This window comes from Hyperoodon ampullatus, assembly GCF_949752795.1.
Source record: "Hyperoodon ampullatus genome assembly, chromosome: X".
Lineage (NCBI taxonomy): Eukaryota > Metazoa > Chordata > Mammalia > Artiodactyla > Ziphiidae > Hyperoodon > Hyperoodon ampullatus.
This window is the reverse complement of record NC_136913.1, coordinates 107,781,027-107,802,249: the sequence shown is the minus strand read 5'-3', so window position 1 is coordinate 107,802,249 and position 21,223 is coordinate 107,781,027. Positions and strand designations below refer to the sequence as shown.

Genomic DNA, 21,223 nt, shown 5'->3' with positions numbered 1-21,223 from the left:
AACTATGTTACTCATTTTTTAGCTCTTAACATACTTGCTAAAGGTCTTATATCTGTCTTTTCAAGTAATTCATTTTAATCTTCCCTATTTATTCAGCTAAAGACTGAAACTTTGTTATGAGTAATTTTATTCTTCTGCTTAACTGGAAATTGGAAAATGTCTTCTTATGGGAATTTTTTTGGGGGTGTTCTATTATGCTTTAAGAAATGTGTAGTTACCATTAAAATATTTCTCTATTAAGTTTGTCTTTACAGAATATGAACTTACAATTGTGACTAGTGGCTTATGGAATTGGAGTGTAGAGTGCTTGACCTAATAATGTTGTGAATTTAAATAAGAATGTATTTCTGGTGACAGTTTGTTCTAAAAGTATAAGCAATTTTATATTAAGTCAATATAAAGAGCTAGCCAGCCTCGGATTTTGTCTCTCTGCATTGTGATCAAAATGAATTTTGAGACGAGAGAAGTTTGTCTTTAAAGATGTCATCCTCATTTCCTTTTAATAACCTATTATTACTCAATAAGCTTATTTTTTAACATCTTTATTGGAGTATAATTGCTTTACAATGTTGTGTTAGTTGCTGCTGTATAACACAGTGAATCAGCTATATGTATACATATATCCCCATTTCTCCTCTCTCTTGTGTCTCGCTCCCACACTCCCTATCTCACCCCTGTAGCTGGTCACAAAGCACCGAGATGATCTCCCTGTGCTATGCGGCTGCTTCCCACTAGCTATCTATTTTATATTTGGTAGTGTATATATGTCCATGACACTCTCTCACTTCGTCCCAGCTTACCCTTCCCCATTCCTGTGTCCTCAAGTCCATTCTCTACATCTGCATCTTTATTCCTGTCCTGCCCCTAGGTTCTTCAGAACCATTTTTTTTTTAGATCCATATATATGTGTTAGCATACGGTATTTGTTTTTCTCTTTCTGACTTACTTCACTCTGAATGATAGACTCTAGGTCCATCCACCTCACTACAAATAACTCAATTTCGTTTCCTTTTATGGCTGAGTAATATTCCATTGTATATATGTGCCACATCTTCTTTATCCATTCATCTGTCGATGGACACTTAGGTTGCTGCCATGACCTGGCTATTGTAAATAGGGCTGCAATGAACATTGTGATACATGACTCTTTTTGAATTATGGTTTTCTCAGGATATATGCCCAGTAGTGTGATTGCTGGGTCATATGGTAGTTCTATTTTTAGTTTTTTAAGGAACCTCCACACTGTTCTCCATAGTGGCTGTATCAACTTACATTCCCACCAACAGTGCAAGAGGGTACCCTTTTCTCCACACCCCGACCAGCATTTATTGTTTGTATATTTTTTGATGACGGCCATTCTGACCGGTGTGAGGTGATGCCTCATTGTAGTTTTGATTTGCATTTCTCTAATGATTAATGATGTTGAGCATCCTTTCATGTGTCTGTTGGCGATCTGTATATCTTCTTTGGAGAAATGTGTATTTAGGTCTTTTGCCCATTTTTGGATTGGGTTGTTTGTTTTTTTGATATTGAACTGCATGAGCTGCTTGTAAATTTTGGAGATTAATCCTTTGCCAGTTGATTCATTTGCAAATATTTCCTCCCATTCTGAGGGTTGTCTTTTTGTCTTGTTTATGGTTTCCTCTGCTGTGTAAAAGCTTTTAAGTTTCATTAGGTCCCATTTGTTTATTTATGTTATTATGTCCATTTCTCTAAGAGATGGGTCAAAAAGGATCTTGCTGTGATTTATGTCATAGAGTGTTCTGCTTATGTTTTCCTCTAAGAGTTTGATAGTGTCTGGCCTTACATTTAGGTCTTTAATCCATTTTGAGTTTATTTTTGTGTATGGTGTTAGGGAGTGTTCTAATTTCATTCTTTTACATGTAGCTGTCTAGTTTTTCCCAGCACCACATATTGAAGAGGCTGTCTTGTCTACATTGTATTTTCTTGCCTCCTTTATCAAAGATAAGGTGACCATAAGTGCATGGGTTTATCTCTGGGCTTTCTATCCTGTTCCATTGATCTATTTTTCTGTTTTTGTGCCAGTACCATACTGTCTTGATTACTGTAGCTTTGTAGTATAGTCTGAAGTCAGGGAGCCTGATTCCTCCAGCTCCATTTTTCTTCTCAAGATTTCTTTGGCTATTCGGGGTCTTTTGTGTTTCCATACAAATGGTGAAAATTTTTTTTTAGTTCTGTGGAAAATGCCACTGGTAGTTTGATAGGGATTGCATTGAATCTGTAGATTGCTTTGGGTACTATAGTCATTTTCACAATGTTGATTCTTTCAATCCAAGAACATGGTATATCTCTCCATCTGTTTTTATCATCTTTAATTTCTTTCATCAGTGTCTTATAGTTTTCTGCATACAGGTCTTTTGTCTCCTTAGGTAGGTTTATTCCTAGATATTTTATTCTTTTTGTTGCAGTGGAAAATGGGAGTGTTTCCTTAATTTCTCTTTCAGATTTTTCATCATCAGTGTATAGGAATGCAAGTGATTTCTGTGCATTAATTTTGTATCTTGCGACTTTACCAAATTCCTTGTTTAGCTCTAGTAGTTTTCTGGTGGCAGCTTTAGGATTCTCTATGTATAGTATCTTTTATCTGCAAACAGTGACAGTTTTACTTCTTCTTTTCTGATTTGGATTCCTTTTATTTCTTTTTCTTCTCTGATTGCTGTGGCTAAAACTTCCAAAACTATGTTGAATAAAAGTGATGAGAGTGGGCAACCTTGTCTTGTTCCTGATCTTAGAGTAAATGGTTTCAGTTTTTCACCACTGAGAACGATATTGGCTGTGGGTTTGTCATATATGGCCTTTATTATGTTGAGGTGTGTTCCCTATATGCCCACTTTCTGGAGGGTTTTGATCATATTTGGGAGTTGAATTTTGTTGAAAGCTTTTTCTGCATCTATTGGGCTTAGTATATGGTTTTTATTCTTCAGTTTGTTAATATGGTGTATCACTTTTAATGATTTGTGTATATTGAAGAATCCTTGCATTCCTGGGATAAACCGCACTTGATCATGGTGTATGATCTTTTTAATGTGCTGTTGGATTCTGTTTGCTAGTATTTTGTTGAGGAATTTTTTTTTTTTTCGGTACACGGGCCTCTCACTGTTGTGGCCTCTCCCGTTGTGGAGCACAGGCTCCTTGTTGAGGATTTTTGCATCTATGTTCATCAGTGATATTTGCCTCTAGTTTTCTTTTTCGGTGACTTCTTTGTCTGGTTTTGGTATCATGGTGTTGGTGGCCTCGTAGAATGAGTTTGGGAGTATTCCTCCCTCTGCTATATTTTGGAAGAGTTTGAGAAGGATGGGTGTTAGCTCTTCTCTCAATGTTTGATAAAATTCGCCTGTGAAGCCACCTGGTCCTGGGCTTTTGTTTGTTGGAAGGTTTTTAATCACAGTTTCAATTTCAGTGCTTGTGATTGGTCTGTTTATATTTTCTATTTCTTCTTGGTCCAGTCTTGGAAGGCTGTACTTTTCTAAGAATTTGTCCATTTCTTCCAGGTTGTCCATTATATTGGCATATAGTTACTTGTACTAATCCCTCATGATCCTTTTTATTTCTGCAGTGTCAGTTGTCACTTCTCCTTTTTCATTTCTAATTCTGTTGATTTGAGTCTTCTCCCTTTTTTTCTTGATGAGTCTGGCTAGTGGTTTATTGTATTCTCAAAGAAACAGCTTTTGGTTTTATTGATCATTGCTATTGTTTCCTTCATTTCTTTTTCATTTCTGATCTGATCTTTATGATTTCTTTCCTTCTGCGAACTTTGGGGTTTTTTTGTTCTTCTTTCTCTAATTGCTGTAGGTGTAAGGTTAGGTTGTTTATTTGAGATTTTCTTGTTTCTTGAGGTAGGATTGTATTGCCATAAACTTCCCTCATAGAACTGCTTTTGCTGCATCCCATAGGTTTTGGGTCATTGTGTTTTCATTGTCATTTGTTTCTAGGTATTTTTTGATTTCTTCAGTGATCTTTTGGTTATTTAATAGCATATTGTTTAGCCTCCATGTGTTTTTATTTTTTACAGTTTTTTTCCTGTAATTGACATCTAGTCTCATGACCTTGTGGTTGGAAAAGATACTTGATATGATTTCGACGTTTTTAAATTTACCAAGGCTTGATTTGTGACCCAAGATATGATCTATCCTGGAGAATATTCCATGAGCACTTGAGAAGAAAGTGTATTCTGTTGTTTGTGGATGGAATATCCTATAAATCTCAGTTACGTCCATCTTGTTTAATGTATCATTTAAAGCTTGTGTTTCCTTATTTATTTTCATTTTGGATGATCTGTCCATTGGTGAAAGTGGGGTGTTAAAGTCCCCTACTATGAGTGTGTTACTGTCCATTTCCCTTTTTATGGCTGTTAGCATTTGCCTTATGTATTGAGGTGCTCCTATGTTGGGTGCAAAAATATTTACAATTGTTATATCTTCTTCTTGGATTGGTCCCTTGATCATTATGTAGTGTCCTTTTTTGTCTCTTGTAATAGTCTTTATTTTAAAGTCTATTGTGTCTTATATGAGAATTGCTACTCCAGCTTTCTTTTGATTTCCATTTGCATGGAATATCTTTTTCCATCCCCTCACTTTCAGTCTGTATGTGTCCCTAGGTCTGAAGTGGGTCTCTTATAGACGGCATATATATGGGTGTTGTTTCTGTATCCATTCAGCCAGTCTATGTCTTTTGGTTGGAGCATTTAATCCATTTACATTTAAGGTAGTTATCGACATGTATATTCCTATTACCATTGTCTTAATTGTTTTGGGTTTGTTATTGTAGGTCTTTTCCTTCTCATGTGTTTCCTGCCTAGAGAAGTTTGTTTAGCATTTGCTATAAAGGTGGTTTGGTGGTGCTGAATTCTGTTAGCTTTTGCTTGTCTGTAAAGTTTTAATTTCTTCGTCAAATCTGAATGAGATCCTTGATGTGTAGAGTAATTTTAGTTGTAGGTTTTTCCCTTTCATCACTTTAAATATATCCTGCCACTCCCTTCTGGCTTGCAGAGTTTCTGCTGAAAGATCAGCTGTTTACCCTATGGGGATTCCCTTGTATGTCATTTGTTGTTTTTCCCTTGCTGCTTTCATTATTTTTTCTTTGTATTTATTTTTTGATAATTTGATTAATATTTGTCTTGGCATGTTTCTCCTTGGATTTATCCTATATGGGACTCTCTGCACTTACTAGACTTGATTGACTATTTCCTTTCCCATATTAGGGAAGTTTTCATCTATAATCTCTTCCAATATTTTCTCAGTCCCTTTCTTTTTCTCTTCTTCTTCTGGCACCCCTATAATTCGAATGTTTGTGCATTTAATGTTGTCCCAGAGGTCTCTGAGATGGTCCTCAATTCTTTGCATTCTTTGTTCTTTTTTCTGCTCTGTGGTAGTTATTTCCACTATTTTATCTTCCTGGTCACCCATCCTTTCTTCTGCCTCAGTTATTCTGCTATTGATTCCTTCTAGAGAATTTTTAATTTCGTTTTTTGTGTTATTCATCATTGTTTGTTTGCTCTTTAGTTCTTCTAGGTCCTTGTTAAACATTTCTTGTATTTTCTCCATTCTATTTTCAATATTTTGTATATCTTTACTATCATTACTCTTATTTCTTTTTCAGGTAGACTGCCTGTTTCCTCTTCATTTGATTGGTCTGGTGGGTTTTTACTTCGCACCTTCATCTGCTGTGTATTTCTCTGTCTTCTCATTTTGCTTAACTTACTGTGTTTGGGGGTCTCCTTTTCACCGGTTGCAGGTTCGTAGTTCCCATAGTTTTTGATGTCTGCCCCCAGTGGGTAAGTTTGGTTCAGTGAGTTTTGTAGGCTTCCTGGTGGAGGGGACTTGTGCCTGTGTTCTGGTGGATGAGGCTGGATCTTTTCTTTCTGGTGGGCAGGACTGCTTCCGCTGGTGTGTTTTGGGGTATCTGTGACCTTAGTATGATTTTAGGCAGCCTCTCTGCTAATGGGTGGGGTTGTGTTCCTGTCTTGCTATTTGTTTGGCATGGGGTGTCCAGCACTGGTTCTTGTTGGTCGCTGAGTGGGGCTGGGTCTTACTGTTGAGACAGAGATCTCTGGGAGAGCTCTCACTGCTTGATATTATGTGGGTCCAGGAGGTCTCTCATGGTCCGTTGTCCTGAACTCAGCTCTCCCACCACAGAGTCTCAGGCCTGACACCTGGCTGCAGCACCAAGACCCTGTCAGCCACATGGCTCAGAAGAAAAGGGAGAAAAAAAAAAAGAAAGAAAAAAATAAAATAAAATAATTAAAATTTAACAAAAGTTTAAAAAGTAATTTAAAAAAAGGGAAGAGAGCAACCAAATGAATAATCAAATCCACCAATGATAACAAGCGCTAAAAACTATACTAAGATAGACAAAAAAATCAGAAACTAGTCAGTCGGATACAGCTAACCCCAAGTCTACAGTTGCTCCAAAAATCTACCGCCTCAATTTTGGGATGATTCGTTGTCTATTCAGGTATTCCACAGATACAGGGTACCTCAAGTTGATTGTGGAGATTTAATCCGCTGCTCCTGAGGCTGCTGGGAGAGAGTTCCCTTTCTCTTCTTTGTTCGCACAGCTCCTGGGATTCAGCTTTGGATTTGGACCCGCCTCTGTGTGTAGGTCACCCTCTGAGGTCTGTTCTTCGCTCAGACAGGACGGGGTTAAAGGAGCGGCTGATTCAGGGGCTTTGGCTCACTCAGGCCGGGGGAGGGAGCAGTATGGAATGCGGGGCGAGCCTGTGGCGGCAGAGGCCAGTGTGACTTTGCAACAGCCTGAGGCGTGTCGTGTGCTCTCCCGGGGAAGTTGTCCCTGGATCATGGGACCCTGGCAGTGGCGGGCTGCACAGGCTCCCAGAGGGGAGGTGTGGAGAGTGACCTGTGCTTGCACACAGGCTTCTTGGTGGCTGCAGCAGCAGCCTTAGCGTTTCATCCTGTCTCTGGTGCCCGTGCTGATAGCCGTGGCTTGCGCCTGTCTCTGGATCTTGTTTAGGCGGTGCTCTGAATCCGCTCTCCTGGCGCATCCTGAAACAATGGTCTCTTGCCTATTAGGCAGGTCCAGACTTTTTCCCAGACTCCCTCCCAGCTAGCTGTGGCGCACTAGCCCCTTTAGGCTGTGTTCATGCAGCCAACCCCAGTCCTCTCCCTGTGATCCGACCGAAGCCCAAGCCTCAGCTCCCAGCCCCCGCCTGCCCCGGCGGGTGAGCAGACAAGCCTCTCTGGCTGATGAGTGCTGGTTGGCACCGATCCTCTGTGCAGGAATCTCTCCTCTTTGCCCTCTGCACCCGTGTTTCCGTGCTCTCCTCTGGGGCTCCGAAGCTTCCCCCACCCCGGCCCACCCCCTATTTCCATCAGTGAAGGGGCTTCCTAGTGTGTGGAAACTTTTCCTCCTTCACAGCTCCCTCCCAGAGGTGCAGGTCCCATCCCTATTCTTTTGTCTCTCTTTTTTCTTTTTTCTCTTGCCCTACCCAGGTACGTGGGGAGTTTCTTGCCTTTTGCGAGGTCTGTGGTCTTCTTCCAGCGTTCAGTAGGTGTTCTGTAGGAGATGTTCTACATGTAGATGTGTTTCTGATATATTTGTGGGGAGGAAGGTGATCTCCACTTCTTACTCCTCCACCATCTTGAAGTGCTCTCTACTCATTAATTTTTTATTTAGCACTTGCTGTGTGTTAGGCCTCAAGTCACATGCTGGGGATGGAGATGACCATGATAGTTTCTGCTTGTAGGAAACTCATATTGTGGTGGAGAAAATAGATATCCAACAAATCATTACAATTGAATGTAATAAGTACTTTTACAGATAAAGTGCTATGGAAGTACATGGGTGAGTCAGGGTCCATAGAAAGGTGATATTTGATCAAGGTCTTAACATTTGAATAAGAGTTTACTAGGAAAAGGACATTCCAAGAGGGTAGATTAGCAGGTGCAAAAGCATAAAACTGTGAAAAGGCCTAGCATGATGAAACTTTCAATATGAAAAGAGTGAGGTGCCTTGGCGCCAGATGACAAAAAGTCTTGCATGCCCAATTTAGGAGTTCATTTTTTTCCTTAAACTTTTTTTTAAAAGCTTTTAAGTGATAGAGAATTTCACGATGAATTATAAGTTTTAGGATGATAATTGTAGAAGCGAATTGTAGATGTGTAAGCAGCCGTATAGAAGATTGATTGCAATTGGGGGAAATTGGGTGCAGGGAGACAATCTATGAAGGAACTGAATTAGCCCAGGGTAAGAATGGTGATGAATGTCTAAGCTCTGGCTGTGTCCGTAGAGGTGAAGAAACATATTCAAGAGGTATTAGTGTGGTAGAATTGATAAGAGTAATTGATTACTTGTCGAGGTTGAAAGAGATAACAGAGTCAAGGATGACTCTAAATTTCAAGGTTGGAAAACTGGGAGGATGGCGATCCATTTACCAAGAGAAGTAAAATACGAGTGGGTTTGGAAGGGAAGAGAATGAGTTTCTTTCTGAACATGTTAAGTTTAAGTTGCTTGGGTGGCATCCAGGTGGATTTTCTTGTCAAGCAGTTGTTAATGTGTGCCTAGAGTTCAGGAACGATCTGGACTGTTGATGTAAGTAGATTTGAATTCACAGGTTTCTTATAGTAGGAGATGCCTGGGGATGGATGAGATTACCCAGGTAGAATGTGTAGAGTGAGACCTGAAAATAGTCAAGGACAAAAACCTGATTCTGTCATGAACTGAAATAAACATGTTTTCAACCTATTTAAATTTTTACCTAGCACCATCCTTTGCTATATTGACTTATGTAAAGTATAAAGATCCAGGAGGTGAAGGTCTAGAAACTTAAGGTCTTCTTGCCACTGACTTCATGACCTTTAGAGACACCTAGGAAGGAAAATATGTGCCTCTTTGGGGGAGAAATGAATTAACCTACATTAGGCAAAATTGTGGGCCCCATGATCATCTTTTTTGTGAAGTCTGGAATCCTCTTTGTTGTTCTAGTCCATATATTGCTACCTATGTGTAAAAAAAAATGTTGATTTTCACAAATATGTGGTAGCATCTTGCATCAACCTAGCTAAAGGTGAGCCTGACATTATTTTTAAGGAGTAAAATTCTCAGAAAATCATTGAGTTTTAAGATAGGAAGGAAGAAAGGTAACATAGTGTTGATTGGGCACCTGCTCCAGTGCCAGACACTGTGCTAGATGCCTTTTAAGCTCACTAGCTGTACAGCCTTAAGCAAGTTACTTTAGCCCTCTGAGCCTGTAAAGTTCACTGCAAAGTTGACTTCATCATCATCATCATCAACACCATAATCACAATAATAAAAAATAAAAGTAGTAATAATAATAATAAAAAAAACTTGAATAGTACCTGCTCTGTTCCAGGACTCTGCTACATGCTTAAATTTACTGCTCATGCATGCCTTATGAGATATGAAATGTTATCTCCAGTTTACCAATGAGGTAACTGAAGCTTGGAGAGAAGTACTTTTCCAGTTTCTGCAGCTAAGAAGTAGTAAGAGTTGGGTTTGGAAATCAAGTCTGTGACTCTCGTATGTACATCATGAGGTTGTGATGTGGATTAATTGTGATCATAAGTGTGAAAGTTTTTAGGGACTCAGTAATTGTTAGTTTCCCTTCATTTCCTTCCCTAAAAGCCTTGTCAACCTCTTTGTGTTCCGATGACCAAGGGTTTAGGAGGTTTAAAAAGGCTTTCTGTTCTGATTTTCTTTAGTAAAGGGTAGATGGTATGCTATGTAATTTTTAATGAAATATTCCTGAGTCTGTTTGTTGTTTTCCACTTTTTAGGGAAGTTACTGTGTCATTCAATTCAGGGTTTGTTGGGGGGAAACACTAATAAGAGGAAATACTTGATCCCACTTGAGAGTATCTTCATATTCTTATCTTTATTTGCCAAGAAAGCAGAATCCCCCCTCCACCATGTACACAGAGTGCTGGATTTTAAAACTGGTTTTCTTATTTTCCAAAAGCTTTTGAATTAAGAGATGGACACTAATCTAATATTATTCACAATTCTTTGCTAATAGGATGAATGAGGCTTAGGCAAGCTTACTTTATATGATTTTTGATAGGTCTAATAGCAGGGGTACATTTCCTGGAGGCACACAGGCTAGCAACTCTTCCCAAGCAGCCTCACTTCCAAGGGAGGCATCCGTTAACTAAGAAATTAGTAAAAAACAAATGGAAAAAAATATGGATATATAAATCAAAGATAATAATTTTAGTTATGAGAATTGCCCTATAATTTTTATAACAGGTAAGATTAGTTTTGAATATAGCCGTTTTACTGAAAAGTAATTATGAATGAAAGTCACCCATGCATAAAAAAAGGTATAGGGAGGACCTATTACAAATCCCAGAAGATCGTAGACTCCTGAGATACTGCAGCTGACACAGACATTTCATTTCTCCCTTCTTAACGTCTCTTTTGTGGCTTCTTTTTCTCCTACTATGGTTTTTGTTTGTTTGGTTGTTTTCTGCTTTCTGTATTACAACCTAAACCTAAATCTCACATTATCGCCATCTGGTGGATAAAAACTAAAACTGCCAATCTGTATTTACCAAGATTACATGGGAGCAAAGCTTATCTGTCATCCATCTATCCATCCATCCATTTTTTCAGTTACTCATTTATGCATCAAACATTCATTTAGTGTCAACTGTTCCAGGTACTTTGTTAGGTGAATGCAGTTCATCTTGAAACAAATGGGCACAAGTGACTATTATTTTCCTCTTAATTGCCCCTGGCTAATAAGCCACTTCATCCCACAGCAGAAGCTGCTCAAACAGTATTGCCACTTGTGGGTTCAAGGTGTAGACAGAAGCCCAGATTTGAAAAGCACATTTCTTGACTCTTATTTCAAGCACTTAGCAGTAGTATAAACTATTGTTGGCTGATGTCTAAACAGTTTGGATAACAGTTCCTACAAAAATCTTGAAAGAACTCAACCTCAGAATCTGTATTTACGTGGTAAATATCACAGATGTCAGGTGTAATATAATGTAGCAAGGCCTATGAAATGAAAATTTCAACAGCATTTGATCACCTGTGATGAATTTTCTGCTGTAAGCATGTTATGCCTCTAGTTGTCACAAGTTGCTAGCATAAAAATCTATAATGACTGCCCCAAAAATTAAACTCTAAGAGAAAAGTAAGTTATTTAGCAACAACTCCAATTTGCTCATGTCTTTCAGCCAGCATAATTTGTTCATGAAAACTTAATCAATAAACAGTTATTTATGTAGCGTCTAAAACTGGTATGGGATATCAGCGGCACTTGTGCCACTGCTCTCTCTACCTGTCCCATGGCAGACATCCCTGATCAAACAGTGGTGCTCTTTCTTGTTGAGCCCAACTTCGGCCTCACATCCTTATCAACACAGCATTCCATGTAAACATTGTCAGTCAATTAGAGTTGGCAAGAGAGATGAAACCTATTTCCTATCTGTGGTCTGCTTATCTGTGCCAAGTTCTGTGTTAAATTCTGAAGATATAAATGAATAAGAAGCAATCTTTGCCCTCAAAGAATTCAGAGTACGTTTAGGAAGGCAGGTATAAACCAGCTACAGTGCTGCAGTATGATTGATGTTGCAATAGTGGTGTAGGTAAAGTACTATGAGAGTCTAGAAGCTAGAAACATGTACTCTCTTTGGGGAATGATAATGATGATTATAAGTGAAATATCTAACATTCATTAAGCACTAGGCATTGAGTAAGGCACTTTAGATGGATTATGTTATTTAATCTTCCCAATATGCTATGAGGTTGGGATCATTATTATCCCCATTGTAAAGATGAGAAAAGTGAGGCACAGAGATGCTAAATAACTTGCCCAATATTACAGAGGTAGTAAGTCATAGGACTGGGATTGGAACCCAGGCAGTCTGACATTAGATCCAACTGCTGTATGCAGAGATTGCTCCAAATTCAGATCTTAAGTTCAAGGAAATGGTGTCAGTGTGTGTGTGTGTGTGTGTGTGTGTGTGTGTGTGTGTAATCATCTAGAAATAGATGGTTTCTGAAGTAGTGAGTAGAAAAAATCATCCAGTGAGAATATGTACAGTCAGAAATAAAGAGAGCCAAATATAATACCCTGAGAAACATCTGAATTTAAAGTAGTGGGCAGAAGAAAAGAGTTGGTCTTGAGATGTCAGAGAAGAATCAAGGGGAAGTGGTATCACATAAGCTAAGGGAAGAGGCTTTCCAGTGGGAAGATGTGACTAAATAGTCAAACACTTCAACAAATAGAATGAAAATTGAGAAAAAGCAATAAAACAGGCAATTAGAAGGTCATTTCTGACTTTAGACCAGAGGTTCTCTACCTTGGTTGGACATTAAAATTACCTAGGGAGTTTTACAAATCCTAGTGCCAACACTGCTTCTCAGACCAATTAAATCAGAATTTTCAGTGGTGGGTCCCAGGCATTAAAAAAATCTCCTCAGGGAATTCCAATGTGCATTCAGATGAGGATCCACTGCCTTAGAGTAAACAGTTTCAATAATCTTAGAGAAAGACACCAAATCCAAGGATTTGAAGAGTGAGTACAACTGAATATAATGACTGGAATAAGGCTCTACTGGAGAATGTTTCGGAATCTCAGGTGGAAGGAAAGGCTTTGAAAGGGTTCATTGCTTCCTCTGAGACAGGAAGTAAATTCCAAAACGGAGTGGCAAGTGTTGAAGTTCGAGTCTTGGATAAAGGAGGGGAAGGTTGTCTGCTGAAAGCGTGCATCAAGTCAAGAGCTTCAGATGAGTAATGAGGGAGGTTTTTGACCTGGCCAAGATGGAGTGTACATACATATCTGCAGCTCAGGTGACGCAGGACGGAAGATGGAGATGTGGGAATATTAATGATGATAAATATCATTGACCACTATGTGTCAAGTAGTCTGCTGAGTGGGTTCACATATCGCTTGTATTTAGTCCTTGTCATAACCCTATGATGTAGTGATAATCGTCATGACCCCTATTTTATAGAAGTACGTAGCTTGAGTAAATAGCAGAGCTAAAAATTAAATCCGTGACCGATGTTCTTTCCACTACATTATTAGGTGCAGCCCTAGTACATGATGTCCACACTGTGCTCCATGCTTTCAATATGTGTTCTCATTTGAAAAAATGGTTTCCAAACAGTATTGAGTGCCAACTTGAAGTTGGAAATTCTTTATTTTGGGGGGTGCCACTCTGTAACAGATTTAAAGGAGATAGGGTATTTACTTTATGTGTTAAAGTTTCTTCTTCTAATGAAAAGGGAACTCCAGACTCTCCTCCATATTGTTACCGGTGATCTTTGTAAAAACACAAATCAGATTACACCATTCTTCTGAAAATCCTTCAGCACATCCCAATGTCCAGAGAAGTGGTTCTTCACAGCAGGGGGTAGAGGGGGGCGCACTACTAAATGCTTTGAGAGTCTAGTCAAAGCTCTGTATCTTCTTTGCAGAAAAAAATGCACACACACACAATATCTGCCATGTATTTCAAGGGTTTCAGGAAGCTTGAAGTCATTCTACATCCATGGACCATGGGTTAAGATTCTCTAAGGGAATTTCATCTCCTCTGAGTTAATGCAACTTAGATCTTCCACGATCTAGTACTAAAAGTAGAAGCTACAAGGAGAAGCTGTTGGGGGTGGAAGACTCAGCCTCTGAATTTCACCTTCCCTTGGCACTCAGTCACCTTGATTTATTATGTTCATCATCAGCTAGGAAGTTTTCTACCCAGTGCTAAATCCACAGGTGGTCTGCATTTTGTTTCCGACAAGGGAGACAATATTTCCTTATATAGACATGTATATAACACACCCCTACATACAAACGATTTTAAGTTAGGCTGATATGTACAAAAATATATATTGCACAGGTAAGTTTGGAAGCCAACTTTGGAGAAGGGAAGAGAACCAAATAGGTGGAAAATTGGAGGAAGGATATTTACAGTGATGCACTATAGAAGTTGTACCTTCATGCAACCTTCAGGAAGTCCTCATTTCTGTAAAACTCCCCTTTGCTCTTCATTTAGCCACGAGTATAGGTAGCCAGTCAGTCACAATTCGTCGCTTCCTAGATACCAAGTCATTATAAAATGGGAGGTTCACCTAGTAGGGCTAAATTTCATGGAAGTAATTCTCTATATAGATTCTTAAACTAACTTTATAAAACAATACGCAGTTACCACTAATTATAGACATATTACACAGTGTGGTTTTACCTCTGACCATCTCTCTGGTTGATGGACACTCTTTATCCAGGAATAGCTAGGTCAGTTTCCCAATTCTTCAGCCTTGCTGCTTCTGAGGCTACATGGCCTTTTGCTCTGTCTGAAAATATCTCATCTCTGCACACTCATCCATTCAACTGCCTATCCCTGAGCCCACTTTGCTTAATACTTTGTTTAACCCTTTAATGCTTCTTCCTCAATCTAGATTAAAACCTACACCACAGTATGGAGAATAATTCTGGTGTTTTCTACTCAAATAACTCTTTACTCAGTGGAATTATGTATTTTCCTTTGAGGATCTACATGATTTCAGAAGGAAAAGACTGGCTCCCTGGCTGAGTGTCACAGAAATGACTATGCCCTGGGAAACAAAGCAACTGTCCTCTTTTTAGGTGCATAATTTGGTTCCTCTTTTTGAACTGCTTCAGCTACAGGGCAGGTTCAAAGGGGATATATACCCCGGGGTTGTGAAGACTGGGGAAAAAAAGCTTTGTTCTTTTCCTTTTAACTCTTTAGGGCCCATTTATTATATGGTTAACACAAAGGCCAGACAAGGGTAAGTCAGATCATTTGAATGACAAACATGATAGATAACATGGCTGAGGCAGAGAGACTATTGAAGATTGATGAAAAAGGGAGGTTGGTGAAATATAGAAGAAAGCAGTTGCTAAACCTAAAAAGTGAAGTGAAGGGGCATGGATTTGTTTCAATACATAACAGGGAAGCTGTGGCATCTTGAAGGATTCATAGAGTTGATTGAGACTATATCCATGTTACATATTGCTTCTCTTTTATTACAAAGATTTGAACAAGATTTCAGAATTGGCATTTGAAAATGTAGCTTTATATTTCTGTGAACAGCAAAAAACAGTTTTAAATATTTGCAAAGGAATGACTGTGAGGTATGCCAACATGTCCTGTGAGGAAATTGCCCTGTCAGAAAACGGTTATTCTGCTTTTTTGGTCATCTGTGATGCAGAACTAGCTCCATATACAAATAAGTTCTATTTATTATCTACAGCACTTTTCTTTCTCATTATAATTCTGAAAGGGTCTAGAGGTGACAGAAGATAAATCTTGAATCTTCTGGAACCTTGGAAATAGTCTCATTTGAAGCCTTTATACTAAAAGCTGAGGATTCTGCTGTCCCGTCAGTATAAACTGAACCATATGCAGTGCTATTTTGGTGCCAGTCATTCCTGTAACACATGAAGTATTTAATTTTATTAATCTTGAGCCTTTAACTGTTTGAGCAAATGACCGTTTGTGTCTTTTATGTCATGTAAGAAAAAGTTAGAAATGAGCTCAAAGGCAAAAAAAAAAAAAATGAAATTAATAAAGGACACGCCCAAACCTTTCATAGAATTTAAAGGTGTAAGGTAAGATTCATTTCTCTACCTTCAACTAAGACATTTACAAGGCTTCGATACTAAAGTCCAATTATGTCTAATGGTTCAAGTCTAGAGTTTCAAGAACACTTTAAAAAATTATCACATTGACATACAAGTAGGCTGAATGCTAATGTGTCTGAAATTAATCAATAAATATGGTCCAAAACCACCTTCACTAATTGGAAAAAAAGTAATCTGTGGTATTGAAAAATGAGAGAGTCACAGGAAATGCAGAATTTTATTGTACATTTTCTATGTATAAATACACATATTTATATCATATACTTTGTGATCATCATTTATATGTATGTAACATAATTTATAGTTTTATATTTATATAATTTATATATGTAACTTAAAGAAACAGTGAGGTAGATTAATTTTTAATGGAATGGCTCTCTGATTTTTTTCCTATTGATTGCATTTTCTTAAGCAAGACATACTTGTATATAATAATGGAGAGGCAAAACAGAAGAGAAGCTATATGAAGTAGCATCTAAAATTCAAACATGGATACATGCCTCCTGTTTTTCCCATAGTTTCCCACTCCAAATGCCCTAAGCTCCAAGTACTCTCAGCAAGTGTTAGTGGCTGGCAAACTATGTGTTTCTCAATTGTTCCTCTCAAACTACCTCTTATATAGATGGCAATAAAGCTGATTTCTGCTACATCCTAACTGTAACACATTGCCAAGTCCATCAGTCAGCATGCTGTTTCCAAGCCACACTGTGATTGGCAGGGCCGGTATATATGGTCAATGGGCTATGCAACCTGTCTGATCTATTTGACTTACAATTGGGCTGGCTATGCCATCTTTCTGCCACCATGCTTTTGGAATTAACTTTAGAGCCTAGAACAGTATTTGGCACATAATAGGTGTTTGATGAATATTTATTGAACAAATGAATTCATTAACTATGTCGCACTTAATATTCTCTTCTGGTAAATTAAATTTGTAAGAGGCTCAAATTTGAATTTTGCCCACCTTGATTGCTATATATGTTTTTTACTTTTCATAGAAGAGTATTTGATAGTTTTAGTGTATGATGCTTTGTCTGAATGGTTTGTAGTCTTTGCCATACCATAAATAACAAGTTTAGATAAAATTGAAATATAAGTTCAAAACCTTTTGCAGTTAACAACAGTTAGCATAAAATTCATTGACAAAAAGCTTTCTAAAATGTGTGAGTCTTCTTTTTTCCCATGCCTTAGTTTGTAGAGTTGGATTTGGATGTGGGATTGGTTTAAGTGACTTTCTGTGTATGAGGAGGGTGTTATTCTGATCAGTTACTTCCAGTTTTATTGTACTAGGCTATAGATATAGAAGCCAATGAAGAATGACCTCAGTGTAGAAATATAGAAACAAAGCTCAGAGGTGGCTTTGTATTGTTCATATTTATCTCATTCTTATCAATGCCAGCTGCCAGTGATGAGTGGAAAGGGAGATAATTCCAATTAAACGAGACTCCCTATTATTTAGACTTTTAATCATGGTTATACTGTACTAATAAGATGATCTAAAAGGTCTATTTGCAATTCTTATTTGCACATACTTAAATATTGTGGGATTGAAATGTACATTTCAGTGTAAAGTTTGGAGCCCACGTTGTTAGGATTCTGCCTTCCTAAGAACACTGTGGAGGGCTGTTGTCCTGGATTTGTAATCTTATGTGATGTTCAGATTCAACAAGAGTACCATCAGAAAGTTACCTTTTCAACAAACTAAACAAACTCTCATGAGTCATCCTCTTGGTAAAACACTTGAACTTCTGCTAAAATAAAGCTTAAAAAAATAGAAGCTGTAAAAAGGAACCCAATTAAGCAGTTTTTATTACTCAGGTTCTGAACCAAAGTTCAAAGCACTTAAAATTGAATCACAAGGCTGCCAAGGACCTTCAGAGAACATGCCTTCAGGCAGGAACACACTAAACCTACCCCTCTATGAGTTTTGTGAAATTTGGTTCTATTTCAGTTGTATCACCAAGCTTTGGTGATAGTGGGGTGTGTTGATTTTTCCCTCCCTATGTAAGTGTAGCAATTCTAATTATTCATTCTTTATACCCTAAGTCTCACCAGAGTTCCATGCAGTAATCATTGTTTTCCAGAGGAAGCATTCAATAAGTATTTGTTGATATTGATTTTGAAGGCATCAAGGAATTTGTACCGTTTTCTACTGTTTGACAATGTTTATTGCTGAGCGTATTTTACCAGAATTCCACAGGTAGAAACTTTAAGCCCCTTTCCCCTTGTCCCATCCTTGGAGATTATGGATTAAAACCAGACATTATTAACCAGTAACTGGGCATTTTTTATAGTGCAATATTCTGCACATAGTGAGCCAGGAATTGAACAAATATTTATAAGTTGAATTAAAAAGTTGAATACTTTGGTTTTGATGTATTTGTTGATAAATTATTCAGGATGGTATAAGAGAAAGACTACTGAACTAACAGTGATTTACTTAATAGCCTAGCACAGTGTCATTACAGAATAAGTGCTTAGTAACTATTTCCTCAAAGAATGAAGGCATTGAATTGAATGAATGAAGCCTTGGGCACCCCTTCCCCTGCAACCCTCTCAGGCAATTCCTCATACCTTCCGTCCTGCCTCAGACATGACTCTCCTCTGAGGCTACTATTTCTCCATCAGCCACTTTCTTGGAGCTACTCTTCATTCTCTCACACTCCACAAACCTCAGTTCCCACTGCAGCACTAAAACCCTTATGTTAAAAACCAACAAACCTCAATAAAACAAAAATCCTGCTCCTCTGTGGTGCATGCCATCTAGCTATACCACTTTACCAACCCTACTGGCATGGTCCCTTATTTCTGTATTGTCTTGGGAACTGGTAAAATTCTTCCTGTTCATTCCAAATGTTGGTATAGCCCCAGGTTTGCTTGCACCAGCTTTCATTTGTGGCTGAAGCATTGTTATAAACCTGCTCTTCCTATCTCATCACCTGGCTAGGTCCTTCTTAGCCTGCATGTCTCCATCTAGACACTGCCTGCTCTGGAAAGCCTCTCTTGGTCCTGTGCAGTCTCAGCTAGATGCCCCTCCTATGTGCTCCTACAGCACTCAGTACATATTCCTACCAAAGCACCAATCACTCTTAATTGTAACTGACTATTAACTTGTTTGTGTCTCCAACTAAACTGTAAACTTCTTGAGGGCAGGGACTGGTTTTTTTTGTTTGTTTTTTTTTTTGCGGTACGCGGGCCTCTCACCGCTGTGGCCTCTCCCGTCGCGGAGCACAGGCTCCGGACGCGCAGGCTCAGCGGCCATGGCTCATGGGCCCAGCCGCTCCACGGCATGTGGGATCTTCCTGGACTGGGGCACGAACCCGTGTCCCCTGCATCGGCAGGCGGACTCTCAACCACTGCGCCACCAGGGAAGCCCGGGACTGTCTTTCTTATTCTTGTAGACTTTGCTACATAGGTAAGTTCCCAAAACATATTTTTTCTTTTAATAAGATAACTTTTACAAGGTTTTGTTTCCTCTTATGTAAAATGAAGATGATATTTGCTTACTGAGGTACAGAGGATCAACTGAGATTGTATACATAAATCATTCTGAAAGCTGCTGGGACACAAATATTATTCCCAATTGTCAAATCCTTTCACAGGTGCCTTCTACTTACAGAATACCAATTGCAGCCATTTTCAGAGAGTGACTTCCTGCCCATTCTTAGGATCTAGGAAATTGTGTCACTGGAAATAATATGAAAATGAATGAAGCAGAACATTATGTATGGGAATAAGGGCACATGCTATGTCCACACCAGCTGGTCTGAGTTCATTGAGGATCGTAAATTCTCATGTATTTGCTCTGTAGCTTAACTATATGGATGAGCAGTAGTGGAAACAGGCTTAACAAACTTTTTGGCTCTGTCACAGTGACTGTAATTGTAAGACCTCCAATTAAGTTGCTGTGGACCACCAGAGAATGGTTTTCACTTCAGATCTTCTTGAGAATGTCTGCTAAAAATGACATGATTAACACCAGATAATAAAAATTTTAAATCCTGAAAGAATATTGATGAAAATCAAATGTCTAACATCCATCTTTTTCAGTATTGTAGTCATGCATATTAACCAATTCGATTAGAAGAGTCTTCCTCTGCTATAATCTACCAGAAGCCTCATGGCTTTTGTTACACTGTAGGTCTCTAAAAACTCTATCCAAAGTAGTTCAGCATGGACCCCCTCTAATAGTTGCCGATGACACTGACCTCAAAGACCTTTCAGTAGCAGATGAGTCTTATCCTGTTGGATTCTTTATCACCTTCTATTGCCTTCATGCCACAAACCCATTTGAAAAGTTTTGTGATCCAATCTCATTTCAGTTACTATCATTGCACACCTATATATATAATCAAAACTCTGTACATATTAATAGGTCTATTATGTTGGGAGTTCTCAGGAACTGTTAAAAAATGGAACAAATTTATCTGAACACTTCCCTTCATTGGTAGAATATAGGAGGCGCATTCTAATTGATGTTGTAGTTTGAATAAATGGAAATATTGCTCTTTATTATCCTGACGGCCTTCCTAAGTAAGCATCCACTGGATTGTTTTACAATTTAGTCTACTCAGAGTGAGAATGGGAGAGTTTCTAATCTTCTAGGGGATTTTTCTTTCTTCCTTGAAAGGTTATGATAACTAGAATTTGTAGCTCATAAAAAGCCCAAATCAATATTGCCATTGACTTAATCCACATAAGAGGCTTAACTTCATAGGTGACTTCTGAAAAGCTGAAACAAAACAAAAATCAGTCTCTGTTGAGTTCCCAAGTTTAAAATAAAGTTGAAAGCTGTTGCAGAAAAACGCTTCTCGGCTAACAAAGACAGCACAGTAAGACCCTGTAAACAATTATATCTCAGCAAATAAATGCTCATGCTTTCCCATTTTCAAGAACACTAAGATCTGATATTTATTATGTGTCAGACACTGTGCTAAGCATGAACTTTAAGACAACCCTATGACATTTAGACACACTTATAACCCCAGTTCACAGGTGATGAAATTGAGACTTAGAGAGGGAAGTTACCTTTCCCAGTATGACACATATAGTAAGTGGCCTAGTTGAGACTTAAACATATGTCTGCTGGATACTAAAGATCATGTCCTTTATTTTTTTTTTAAACACAGGGTAAATACTTGCTTTATTTATAAAACTATTTATTTATTTATTTATTTACTTGGCTGCATCAGATCTTAGTTGCGGCATGTGGGCTCTTTAGTTGTGGCATGCGGGCTCCTAGTTGTGGCATGTGGTATCTAGTTCCTTGACCAGGGATCGAACCCGGGCCCCCTGTGATGGGAACGTGGAGTCTTAGCCACTGGACCACCAGGGAAGTCCCTGAAGGTCATGTTCTTAATCAATATACTGTGTATATAAAATTCATTCATCAGATATAGTAGTTGATGTTCAAATAGGTCTATAATAGAAGATGATGCTCTTTACCTACCATTAGAAATATCTGTATGGTTTTCCTAGATATAGGGAAACACCCTGAGCCTTCTGCTCTTTAATGCAGGAATCCACTGTGATTGGCATCAGGCCAGTATGGCTGTGCATGACTATAGTGTATGCCATGGCCATGGGACAGTGTTCTTTTCTTTGTCAGAA

At 38.5% G+C, this 21,223-nt stretch overlaps 1 protein-coding gene across 3 annotated transcripts in view; it reads left to right on the top strand.

Annotated features, from left to right (window-relative positions):
* The window catches only part of TENM1 (teneurin transmembrane protein 1), a gene marked incomplete at both ends in the record, with an annotated part of 582,495 nt that overhangs the window by 1,188 nt on the left and 560,084 nt on the right, over nucleotides 1-21,223 (top strand). The window lies entirely within an intron of this gene.